We start from the raw sequence: 13,586 nt of genomic DNA on the forward strand, positions 1-13,586 counted from the left end.
TCACACCTGCAAATCAGGTAGTGATCCTTCCCTTTTGCAGATTATTTTCCTCCTCTTCTCCACCCTTTCTTCAGCCATACTAAGCATGCCTGTTTGACAAAGGAGTACTGAATATTGATTTTCAAGCTAAGTTCTTTACAGAGTGAAAAAATTAAGATTCAATCAGAACAGTAATTTTTTTAACATGTCTTTTTTAATGTGCTAATGGCATCTGAGTAGAAATCATGTCCACGTAAGTCTTTGGATTTGCTGAAATTTTTATGACATTTGCTATCAGATGCAGGAGCTAGCTGAACTTTGAATAGAAGAAGTGTCCTACTTTTAAGCAAACCAGCTTTTTTAAATGTAAAGAGGTCAGCCTTCCAAGAGATGCCTAGAAGCCAAACTCAGCTAAGGGCTGCTTAGTGCTTAGTGTGCTTGAGAAAATTAAGGCAGAGTGACTGTACATGTAATACTTCAAGAAGTTTCTATTGCTATGACCATTTCCCATTCTAGCTAGACATAACAGGTGTGCTTAAAATGGCAGGAAATTGCATTGTGTTATGACATGCAAACCATCACCTGGTGTAAGCCACTGTCTTGTGTATGATTTCAGTTTCACCCTCCATAAGTTGTTACGGAAGGATTTGCCATTGCCTGGAGGCTAGAAAGTTTGAAACAACCAAAGGTTTAGATTAAGTATGGCACATCCTTATACCCAGGGCTTTGCAAAGATATTTCATCCAACCTTCAGAAAAGTGCCTCTAGCCCTTGAAATGATAGTCAGATTTGTTTTTCTTACACTCTGTGGGGATTAGGCTTCTCTTGAAGTTCTCTGCTAAGGAGAGACTTTTGCTATCTTTCTGATCAGCTTAAATATGAATTTTTCCTTTATTTACTCTTCTTAATCATAATTTTCTTTGTATAAATTGAACATTGTATGCAAACTTGCTCAACTGCTAAGGGTCAATCTTCAGCAAAGACTTAAAAGGCACACCTCCTTAGTAACTCAGCTTTCTTATTTTTAGTCTGAGAACTTTGCTTACAAACTTTGTTCCTGCATTTTAGGAACTTTAAATTATGATCTCTGCTTGCAGATCTGTGACTTTGCCTAAGACTTTTTTTCTTTCCCCTCCTGTTCCTAGGCAATTGCTGTAGCTGTCAGCACATTACCACGTACCTAGGGCAGTAGCTAGCATCTCAGACAGCTTCTTAATGAAAGGCCCATGCTGATCCTTCCATTTATGCATTAGATCATTGACTGATCTAGGACTCACTCTAGACCTGCCAGGTACAGCAATGTTATTTTAATCCATTCCCAGAAATAAGCATTCACAGTGCAAGAGCCCTCTAACATGGTGCACGCTGCACCACTTTTTCCAAACATACAGCAGCGTCCTAAATTACTAAGTTTATAAACGTAGGTTTCTGAGGAAAGGTATTACAACAAATATAACCTTTCAGCAGAACCATGGTATCCGCTCGCAAACAATCAGGGAGCACACAGGAAGATGCATATGTAAAAGATAATTTCAGTCTTTTATTCAAGAGTGGATAAATCCCAGGACTGCCTTCTAAAATAGGGTTAAATTCAGCTTTAAAGGCATAACTTTGCACCAGCATCACTCTTATCAAAAAAACCCCATTTATATTTTCATTATAAAGTTTAAATTCATTTGATTGATAGCTAATTACAATGCCTGTGGTACAAGAAGAAAGGACACTACAACTGTGCATTTATTTTCATCTGGATGAGCATAGGGGAGGATTGTTCCAGAGTGCTGAATGCATGTCAGACTGGACAAGTTTGGTGTATCAAGCCAATGCTTGTGTGTGTGTGGTTGCGGGTGGGTCAGGCCTTGCTTCTGCTGAGCCAGGGCCCTGCCCCCAGACCCCCCAGCCTAGGAGAGCTGTCAATCAATCAATCAATCAATCACACAGCAGGGGCAGTGCTGACCCAGCTCCTGACTGGCCAAGTGACCAGAAGTCCCACCTGAGGGACAGGCCCATGAAGGGCCAAATGTTTAAAAGGGGTTGACTGTGAAGTAGCCATTCATCTAGACCCTGCCTTCTCCTGGTGTTTCTAACTCATGCTGGAACCCTAGGAGTTGGTAACCGTGTGTGTGTTTTTCTGTACCTTTTCTGTCTTTCTCTCTCTTCTCCTAATTCTCTTTTTCATTGAACATTTTTGAGTAACTTAGTATTTTATGGGTTTAAGGGCTTCTAAGTTGAATGGGCTAAGTAAATGCTAAATTAATGCTAAGTAATGTTAAAATAAGTGCTTTATATTGAATTTGGTGTTGTATTTAGTCCTTTGCTAAAGTTTTCTTAATTTGCTATATTTTTGCTAGAAAACTTTTGTGTGATGTTTAGCTCTTGAGAAAATCTGGTTGGTATTTCTTCTTTGCGTCTACCCAAAGCAAAAGAACCTTGGTTTAGCCCATACATTAAGTGTCCAGGGTGTAACAATGTGCAACATATTTACAGGTCTTTCTTCAAATCAAAAATAAGTATTTTTTTGTGTGTGTTTTTTTCCTTCTCTCCATTGTGGATGTAGTTTACTACTAATGTAAAAGAAAACGATTTTTCTATAAATATAAGCCAATAACTATGCCTTCCAGGAAATGTTCATTAGGGATTTACTCTATTTTTATATTTCAGTTTTGTGTGTATATATGTGCATAATAGTCACCTGTGTACTTTTCTGCCTTCATTTCTTTATATCTGACTTTGAAGAAACTTTTTTTTTACTTATTTCTTTTGAACTATGTTCATCCTCTATCATAACGGTTGATTGTCCCAACTCCATGTGATAGTTTCTGTGTATGGCTCCTATACATCAGTAATGTAAGGAAATGTTCTCGTTTGTTTAATGGCTTTCTGCATTCCTCAGTGATTTCACTTGTATATGGTGAAAGTTTTGCCCCACTGGTATTAGCAGTATTAGCACTGGCTCTTAAACTAATCTGTAACTGAACTGAAACTGTGACCTATCTTCCTTGGACACTTTGCAATGTTTTTGTCATTCTTTAATATTAAGCAGATAGCAAATCTCTGTAAAGTTGCAGAAATAAAAATTATGCCTTTGTGGAGGCAGCTGATCACTGATTTCAGTGACCTCAATATTTCACACAGTATTTTTAATGCTAGGGCTTGAAATCACACCTCAGCTGTAAACATTCATATTTCCTCAATGGGTTGAAAATGAAGTGCTGAGATAACAATATTTTATGGCTTCACAAATGCTCTCAATGGATCTTAAAATTTGCCTTTTGGCTGGGCGAATATAAAAACTACATCAAATTCAAAAGAGGAGCCTATAGTTCTTTGAACCAGAACTTTACTTTGACAAAAATAACAAGCACACTGGGACTCATAACAGATTTTAACACTGAGGTTTAAATAATATTCAGATTTTTAGGTATACATGTGTATTTTACCTAGTCAAGCAAAGCCATAAGTATATCTATCTGACTGTAAGCATGGTGGTCTGACCTCAGCTGGTGGCCAACTCCTTGTTACTGCTGTTCCCGCAAGACAGACAGGGATAGGGGAGAGAGTATACAGGGAGTAAGACAGACAAGGTAAACAGGTCCAAAAAAAAAAAAATTTTAAAAAACCCACCTCCCTAGACAACAAGACAAACCCCCGAAACAAACAAAACTTATACAAAAACTACAACAACAAAATAAAAACAAAACCAGGAACAAACAAACAAACCCACACACAGAAAGAGAGAAAGCAACCTGCCAGCAATGGCATTGTCAGGACTAAAATTCACTTGCCAGTATTTCTCAAAGCACAACTCTGATGAACACTAATCCCAGGGAAGCAAATTTAAAAACATATATGTAAAAATGTATAAGGTGTGGTATATAATGAATGAAGTGACATTATCTAATAAGTATTGAGATTCAAGCAGTTTTGCAGAAAAATGACTCCAGTGGCTGTTCTCATTTAATTGGTACCCTGTCCCCAGTGTTTTGTCCATAAATCATGGGCTGATCACCTGCCCAGGTACATTTTTAAGGGTACTTATCAGAGCTACTTTCAAATTGTTGCAAATTTCTTCCTTGAGTTTTTTCTTTCCGTTTTGGAACATAAAACAAATGACCAATTAGTTTCCTATTCTGGAGAAAAAAAAAAAATCTGAGAACCTCTGTGCCACCTGCCTGAAGCAAATTTGCACTATTGAGTTATATCAGTGGATTTTAAACTTAAAGTAATGGCATACCCTTGACCGCAGCAGCATGAATGGCTCAGCTAGAATTGTAAATGATTTTTGTATGTTGCCAGTAAGACATGTCAGTATATCACACTGTGAAAAACGAACGTGAATTTGTGACAAACTTGCTGCTGCTGTCAATCAAGGATGGTTTTGTGTTACAATGAAGGCACAATTTGGATGTGTCATACTGTTCTGAAAATGCTAGGTGGAATATAAAATACTGGGCAGAAATGGAAAATGATCAATTAGCAATATTGCTTGAAACCATTAAATAAACATCAGCAAATTGAGGAAATCTGTAAGGATGACTTTCATCACAGTTTATAGCTAGTGTTTATGGATTCAGATAAAATGACAGGTAATGTAGTAAATTTATATAATGCCATTTATTAAGGTTCTCATTTTCATATTGTCTGAATAGCATATCATAAGTCTCATTAGCTATTTTACACTCTCAGATTTTTATTTAGAACAAAAATGTAAGTTTTAACTTAATGATGCATCCATGAATCATGGCATGCAACATTTCTGAAGGATTCCTTTAGTGCAGAAGGACCACTACAGGATCTACACATCATTTGAAAGGTTTTGTGGAGTGTCACTGCTGTGATATTAAAGGGGGCAAGTCATGCCTGAACTATGGTTGATAGAGACATAGACTGGTAAAAAATTCTTTAAGTATCTCATAACATTCCATCATTCAGGAATAGTTGAGGACAGATGTTTTCCATCCAACTGATAGTATTTTCACACTGCTTTCATTAAGCTGTCATTTTAAAAACTGCTTCAATTCGAGACCCCTTCCTGCTTTGTTAGTCTTAATGTATCCCTCTGCACCTGGTATGACGGGAAAGGTTGCCTTTGTTGTTGTGTATAAATTTACTAGAAATTAGAGCAGACTCACAGACACAATTACCTACCCTAAGTCTGAATGTAATCATGCAGTACCAACAGGTTTGGGCAAGAACAGTCTTAAGAATTTACACTTACTTATGGTCTAATCTGAAAAGCTTTATAATGTAGTAAGGCATTGTGAATTCAAACATTTATGCAACTTTGATTTGAAGGAATCGGTAACTTTAATTTACTAATGCTGTAAAACACATTGTTCACTGAGCACAGAAAAGGGATGCTTCAGCTTATCCTGAACAGACATAATATAAGATTCAAAAGCAACAGTGATTTAGAAAGTACAGAAAATAAATGTATATAATTAAACCAAATAAACCTTTAGAAAGTTTAGGAAGGTGCAGACACTTGGGACTCAAAGTTTGAAAAAGCTGTGGATGTAAATTTTTCTTCCAGAAATTCCATTTTGTTTTTCTTGGTCTCAGACATCTTCTGTTCTTGTAAAAAGCAGCACTGAGCAGCTATAAACTTATAAGGGCAATAAAATATGTTTCATAAGAAAAGAGTGTTTTCAGAACTTGTGCTACAAAACAAGAAATGGGAAATTGCATCATATACATTCAGAACAGCAACAACAAAAGAAATGTCTTACTTCTTGTTCATGAAAATGTAGAATAACTTGAAGTAAATCACAAAGTTTTGACAGGTTTAGAAGTGTCTCCTTACATCCCTGAGATCAGAACACAGCTTAAAGTTTCATTCCTTGTTGGAAATCAGAGCTGCCCACTCATGCATACCTACATGTGAACAAGGATGAGAATGGGATGGCATTACCTTCCTTCTTACAGTCACATTGAAGCAGGGCTGTTGGAGAAACTGGGCACCTGGTCTCTCTCTCTAGATATGTTTCCAGCAGAGAGCCACATGCTGTACCTTGATTGTGATGCTACCAGGTCACATCCTGCAGCAAATGTCTGATCTGCAGGATAAGGTAACCTTAGTCCAGCAGCAGAAAAGTGCAGAGGACTGCGCAGTTCCCTAATATATGTCAATAAATTTATATGCATCCAGCTGTTTTTAAAACTGTCTATGGATAACTGCGGAGGGGCTGGGTGAGGCAAGATGGGGGCAGGAGAGGAGGGAGGGGGAAAAAAGCAAAAAAGGAAATTAAAAAAGTTTAACAGGAAACATTTCCTTTTATATCTGGCTTCTATTCCTATAAAAAAAAAGGTGAACGAATACCAGGGATCCAAACCTAGTCCCAACTAACTTGATAAGCACTTTTTTTGTGCTACAAGGAGTGATGACCACAGTATCCTGTCTCATATGAGTATTCTGGGGATGTATGGATTTTAAGAAGCGCCAGATACTTTGATAATGAGGAATCAAAATTTTAAAAATATAATAAAATTCAGGCTGTTGATGAGAAAAGGACTTCCTGAAAACGGTCTCCTAGTTTTCACTGGAAGTATAAGAAATGTACTTAAATAATTGACCTGTCTTTGCTTATTCATTTGAAGAAACTATAAACCTGCCGGATAGCAGAAGCACTAACTGCGGGTTTTGATTTGTTGGATGTTGAGGTTCTTTTTGTTAATATTTTTGTCTAAAGCACTTGTTACTTTTCACAATTTAACTGCAATGGGCCTTAACATCAGTGTTGTTACCTGTGTAGAGAGCTGATTAAAGGGTGATAGCTCACTTTTACTATCAGTTGTACACCATTCCACTAGGTCATTTCCCCACCCTGTTTGCCACAGATTGAAAAAAAGACTTGAAAACAGACTTACAAGATGAAAATCAATTCTGAGTGTTTATCTATTACATTAATTTGCTTAAGGCCAGCATCTGCTTCACTCTTGAGAAGTATGATCTGCTGGAACTCTTCTCCCATGTGTAGCCTGAACAAATTAATGTTCTTGGACTCAAAAATTTGGACAGTCTTGCACAGACTTCATAAATACTTTCCATGTCTGTGCATTCATAGCAAATGTAATATTGCATTGCACATTATTCCAACAAATACTTACCCACAGAATAATTTAAAAAAAGGTTTTGCAGTAGCTTAGCAACCAGTAAAATCCTCTAATATCCATGCAGAGAGTATTTATTAAATCTTCTCCTGTAGAATTACATGAAAACTCTTTAATACAAAAAGAAACAAAACCTGATTTTAAACCTTCTTAATAAGACTAAACATTAATTGAATTTCTCCCGTCCTTGAGTGAATAGAATGTGTAATTATTGATTGTCATGTATTCTTTCCAGGAGTGCTTTAGTGTGATTTTTAATACATATCTCTATTTTACAATTAATTTTTGTCATTTTTCTCCTCTTTTAAAGTTAAAATTCTTTCATACAATCCAATTTTACAGAAAGTTTTTACATTCTGTCTTTATTCCCACTTCAGTATTTTTATCAGTATTTTTACCTTTTCTTTGAACACATTCAATTACACTATATGGGGCTTACTTAATACCATATCTTTTATGTTGCAGCAGAGAGACTTTAATATATGAGGTTCTAAAGCTTAATACTTTCTTTCACACAGCATTTCTTTCATTCCATGTAACATAAGTTTCACTGATGGCCATAATTTGAAAACTAAGTTATTGTCTCCTTTCTTCACATCCACAATTATTTCAGAGTTCCACAATGTAATATTCCATTATTTGGATTAAATGAAGTAACATTAATTTCTCACCTCACAGTTCATCTGTATGTGATGATTCACACACTGATTAGTTACACTAGGCACAAGCATCTGAAATAAGAAAAAACTGCTTTTCAATTTATGATTTTTGCTTTTCCTTAGAACTTTAATAAAATTTTGAACAGGATTAATTTGTTCTGTGTGTGCTGCATTTATGTCCCTTAGTCTGTCACTGGCACACAGCTGACTTGCAGCTTCCACGTTGCAGAAAATACAGGTCAGGTTATTCATACAAATTTGTCCAATTATGAGTGTTTACCCTCATCCTATTTGACATACGATGACTGAGAAAAACTTTATTGTCCTTTACACAGATGTGCAAATAAAATTGGCTCAAATGATCCAGTTTGCAGTAGAAGTAAAATGAAGGTCTAAGTATTCTGAGATGAGCTTTAAAGAAGGAGGGGCTGAAAAAACATACCTCAGTAATATTCTGAATGGCTGAGATGTGTATTCTTTTCACTGCATTAACTGTTGTGAATCTGCTTTGCTGAGAGTAAAGCTCTGTTCAGACCTCTTGTCAGCATTTTAGGACAGCACACTTTTTATGGACCTGCTCGTGCCTCATCATAATGTCACACTGCTGCTGCCATTCAAGACTTGCATGTCATGTTGACACCTCAGCTGCACCTTTTAAACTATTTTGGAAGGAAATGGGGCTTCACATACCTTTGAGATGTTTATGCCCCCCACCCAGTGTACTACAGAAAAGTCAGCCTAAGTCGGAAGTCGAAGAGCAAAGTGTAGCTGACTAAAAGTTGTGGCACTGGGAGAGGATCCTCATGAGGGTGTAGAGTTTGGACCTTATATTCTGTGAAGAGTATAAAGAGAAATATGTTCCATTTGAAACACTGACACTGCTTCTTTCAGTCTTGTCCCTGTATTTCTAGAAAGAAAACCACATAAGGCAATTTGAATTAAAGTAGAAATGTTTTTCAATACAATAAAATATGCAACTCAGTAGCAATTACAAGCACTTTGGTGGTACAGAAAAATTTAAGGTGGGACAAACTTAGACCTGGTTTTCAGCATGTGACTGAGGCTAAAATGCTTAGTGAGTTCCTATGTTTTGTATATTCATTCACTTTAGTTTCCAGCAGACTTTGAATAAATTGCCAAATTTCACTTCTCATTTATATGCCTCTCCTAATAGGATTCAGCAAGTAATCAATTGGGATAACTAAATCAAAGCTGATTCAAGGCATGTACAAATTCCCATTTTACATTTACATAACCACAGTTGGTTTTGTATTGTTTATCTATTAATTCTGTTGTTGCATCAGTCATCCCTGTGAAGCCCAGGTAACTTGCTTAGTTGCATGTGTTGAACTGGGTGATTCTTTTTTAAAGCTTTAAATGATATGAAGGAAATGTTTTCTGTGTGTATTGTTTAAGACAGAAAAAAATGTCCTTTCTTACCAGGTCCTAGTAGCTGAAATGGATTAAAGTGTCCCATTTATTATTAATTCAATTAGTGGTCACCATTCAGGGAAAGGCTGATAGGTGCTTCTTGAGTAAACATCTGCCTTAAACATTAGTCTTTATTTAGCTGTATGCTATCAGTTTTCTCTTTTGCTTCACAGTTGTGCTGACTTCTCTGTAAGAGCCCACTGTGGTTTAAAATGGTATTCTGAATTTATTGCTTCCACCAAAATCCTCCAAACCAAGCACCACTCACTCACACACTCCTTCTTCCCTCTCCCTCCCCTTTGCGGCAAGTTGAGTGAGAACTGGAGGCCTGAAAGGTGAGGATCATGGGTTGAGATATGAACAATTTACTGGAAACAGCAATAAGGTAAGAAAATGAACAGTAAGAGCAACAATACTAATTACAAAAGTGTACTAGAGAGAGGCAAGTGATTCCCATGCAAAACACCCACCATGGAGCCTGACCTGACCAGCAGCACCCTACCCTGACCCATAAGAGAGATCTTACTGCAGTGACTCTAAGTTTTGCAGTACTGTTATCTACTGTTGAACAGAGACAAAGAAAAAAAATCTTCAGTCTTCCCCTCCAGAAAACAGGCTTACTATGACCTTCATGTTAACAATCCTTAAGGCAGTGCTATTTTTATCTTAACTTGCAAGGGTTTTGCAGAGAACATAAATAAATGCATAGCAATTAAAAATCAAGTCCTAACAGCAGTTAACTCAGATTGTCACATAAAATGCAGGAATCCTAGCTGAGGGTTACCTGTAGGAGCCAGATGATTTGTGGATAGGTGGACACTTCAGGTAGCATTTTGTTAAAAGCTGGTATTAAAGGTTGAGTCCAAGCACTAATCCCAGTGCCAATACTGTAACTGATTGGCAGAATTTAGCCATAGAAAGTGGATTTCTTTAATTTCATCTAACTAAAACTAGAGACTATGTCATCAATTACTTAAGACTAAGACTGAGAGTCCAGGAAGTCCTTAACTACTTAATGATTTTCAGTTTACTGACATTTGCTAATTGTGCAGGTGAAATATTTAGGTAAAACAGAATGTAAATGGTTCAGATCAGGGTAAAGATACTAATAAAAATATTTAATTAAACATTAGTATGGTTCACAAATACATTTACAAAGATCTGAGGATCCAATGTTTGCTCTCAGATAAACTGAGTCAAAAGCAAAACCTTCTTAAGTGTCCAATTTGCATCCAAAACAAGATGAATTGAAAGACAGATGCTCAGACATGCTTGAACTACATCCAAATTAACCTCATCAGATCAAAGGAAGAGAAAGTGTCATAACTGGTTTCTAAAATAATGCATCTTTAGAAAGGAGACAAACCTTTACCTTTTCAAATGATTCTGCAACTTCCTAAATACTCTGGGAAAGCAGAAGAAATGTATCTACAAGATACACAAATTAAAGAACACAATATTTTAACATCCTTTGAAAAGAAGAAAAATACAGTTCTGTAACTTTTCAGAAAGAGGATACAACAATGTTTTGATGCTTATGGGTGTAAACAGGTACTTTCTGGATGTGTGTTTCCCTCTCATTTTAACCATTTCGTTAGAAACTTGTGTCAGTCAGTTTGCATATCTGATATTGAAATAATGTGAGAGAAAGATTACCATTTTCTTCCTTTCTGTTTGAGATAACTCTTAATCCTGTTTGAATCATTGGAAACTGGGAGGTTAACAAAGGCTGAGAATCTGGTGGTCAAAGTCACTGTCAGATATCTTGCTATCAGCATGACAGTGTTAAACCACACTAAGAATAAACTGTTATTCCTGTTAGCTTTTAATTTAAATGGTGCACTCTGTTTCACCTAAAAAAATAAAAGGGGGAAGAAAGCACCAGTTTTGATGCACAACATCTGGGATTTGTAGTAGGCTAAGTTATACAAGTAATGGATTAAAGTTGCCCTGGTTTCAACTGGGATAGAGTTAATTTCTTCTCAGTACCTGATCCAATGCTGGTTTTGCATTGGGTATGAGCATAGTGTTGATAACACACTGATGTCTCAGTTGTGCCTAAGTAGCGTTTATTCTAAGTTGTCATGGGTTAGCAATCCTGGAAGTGATGTTCTTGCAAAGAAGTGCTTACAGCTTCCTCTGTGACTTGACAGAACCTATCAGCTGGCTAGTTTGAATATGGACAATTTTTTAAGCCACTTAAAATTTTCACTGCCTCTGTGGTCCACATTTAAGAATGGACAAAGCCCGGGGGACCTCTGTCTTGTTTCCGGTGCTGGGACAGGTAACTGCAGGGCTTGTACAGGGCCCGGCGGGCCCAGGCCAGGCCCTGCTCAGGCCGGGCTGGGCTGGGCTGGGGCACAGCCATCCTGGAGCTGTGCGGCCCTGTTCCACCTGCGGCCCCCCACAGCACTGTAATGTGCAGACGGAGCAGCCCGGCTTCCCCCTCTGCAGTGCAGCCAAGGAATTCAGCTGAAGCTGCCCCGCTGCCCGGCAAAGATCATGCGACCAACAGCGATAAGCAAAATTCCAGCTGCAAGGCCTGGATGAGATTAACCCTTTTAGTGCTGTGAAGAGCTGAAAAACCTGAGGGAGGAGAAGGAGGAGATGCTTAAAGCTGAAATTCTGTTGTAAAGCTATGGTGGTGATAGACTATGATATATCAGAGTACCTGTTGTAATTTCATGAAAGCATGGGGGGTGGAGCGTTCAGACTTTACTTGTGAGCTAAAGCACCTATGCTAAAATAAGCAAATGCTGAAGGAGCTGTAATTTGATGAGAAGTTTGAACAGGGAGAAATGGAAGCGATGAGGACTCTTGCTCCAAATTGGAAGAAGACCTCAGTTCCTTGAGATGCTCCCAGAGATAGTCCTAAAGATGAAGATGATGAGGACCCTTTTTCTCCCAGGGAAGGGGGAGGGCCTCTATTCTCAGAGATGAAAATGCTCCCGGAGATGGGTGAAGAGAACTTTTATTTCTGAACGGCTCAACCTTAAAAATATACCCCAGTAGCTCAAGATTGGACCCTCAAAAGCAGTTGTGGGAAAAGCTGCAAGTCATGGGAGGGGGACTCCCACATGATGCGAGCAGAGAACCAACCCCAGCGCCTTTCTCATTGTTATAATGTCTCCGTAGTATGAGCAAGAGAGACTCCTCTTCCTAAATGAACTGAACAAGGCTATTATGGAAGTGGTAAACTGACTGAACATCTCAAGGGTTGTCTTTTTACACTGTCAGTGGGAGAAGGGAGAAAGGTGGGGGGAGGAGAAGTGTTCTGGAGGTGTGGTATGATTCCCCCCCCGCCCCTTCTTTTAGGTCTATTAATAAACTTCTTTATATTCTTTCAAGTTTTGTGCCTGCTTTGCTTTTCTCCTAATTCTTATCTCACAGAAGGTAAACAGTAATGAATATTTTGGACCAAACCACTACATAAGTCAAGGACTTTTTCAGTCTCTCCTGCTTTGCCATGAGAAAGTACACAAAAAATGCTGGGAGCGGGAAAGGCTGGAACAGGTGACCTGAATAGGCCAGAGAGATATTCCACACTAGAGAATGTCATGCCCAGCATATAAACTGGGGGAGTTAACCAGATTATTATTTATTTATTAAATAATACTTTTAATAATAGTTACTTATTTACACAGAATGGGGAGAACTTTGATCAGGATTCAAGGATGGGAATTGGCCTTGGTCAGCAGGTGGTAAGCAATTTTATTGTGCATCTCTGTTTTTTCTTTGGGTTGTATAAATGACAATGATTTCACTTTGTTTCAATTATTAAACTGTTAACTTAAAAGTTTCTTCTTTGATTCTCCTCATCAATCCCTTGGGGAAGGAGGAGGAAAATGTGCTAGTGGCTTAGTTGCCAGCTGGCCTTAAATCACAACAAAGGTAAAATATGTACTCTTCTGACACAACTGCATTTTTTAAAAAATTATTAATTTTTATTATTTTATATTAATGTATAAATTCATTTATATTAATGAAATATCTGTAGAATTTCAGAAATTCTAAGTTATGTGAGGGGTTGTCTCTTGTTTACTTTTTTTTTGGTATGTTTGTTTTGTGTGCCTTTTTTCTTTTATGTGCAGTGATTCTACAGGTTTCTCTTTATATTAATAACCGTGGATAGATTTTATATTTTTTATATTAAAAAATTCCTTCTGTCTCGGTTTTGAAAGACAGGTGTCTGCTAAGGAAGGCAGAGGCCCCCCTTGAAGTGGCAGATATAACCCCTTTTCCCTCCAAGTTATTATATTTTGAAATCAAGAGCCTTTAGGCGAAGATGTGGGAAATAGGAATAACAGTTCTTTACTATATATATATGTATATAACCAGTCAAACAAAACAACAACAACTCTGGCAGTAACAGCAAACACAAACCCAGTGCCAGCCTTCTCGGCTGTC

At 37.5% G+C, this 13,586-nt stretch overlaps 1 long non-coding RNA gene across 3 annotated transcripts in view; it reads right to left on the minus strand.

Annotated features, from left to right (window-relative positions):
* Window positions 1-4,569: 4,569 nt before the first annotated feature.
* LOC121664643 overlaps window positions 4,570-13,586 on the minus strand; it is an 11,855-nt gene continuing 2,838 nt past the window's right edge. Inside the window, exons 2-5 of one of the 3 annotated variants that reach the window (XR_006016066.1) lie at window positions 7,761-7,820; window positions 7,087-7,178; window positions 5,709-6,035; window positions 4,570-5,584 (exon numbers count right to left, since the gene is read on the minus strand). This is a non-coding gene — a long non-coding RNA (uncharacterized LOC121664643). Of the gene's footprint in view, window positions 6,036-7,086; window positions 7,179-7,760; window positions 7,821-13,586 lie in introns of all 3 variants that reach the window. The other 2 variants (XR_006016065.1, XR_006016064.1) reach the window with 2 other exon arrangements.

The sequence above is a fragment of the Corvus kubaryi genome, unplaced genomic scaffold, assembly GCF_017639235.1.
Source record: "Corvus kubaryi isolate FWS band 111438036 unplaced genomic scaffold, C.kubaryi_AGA036_p1.0 37302, whole genome shotgun sequence".
Taxonomy (NCBI): Eukaryota; Metazoa; Chordata; class Aves; order Passeriformes; family Corvidae; genus Corvus; species Corvus kubaryi.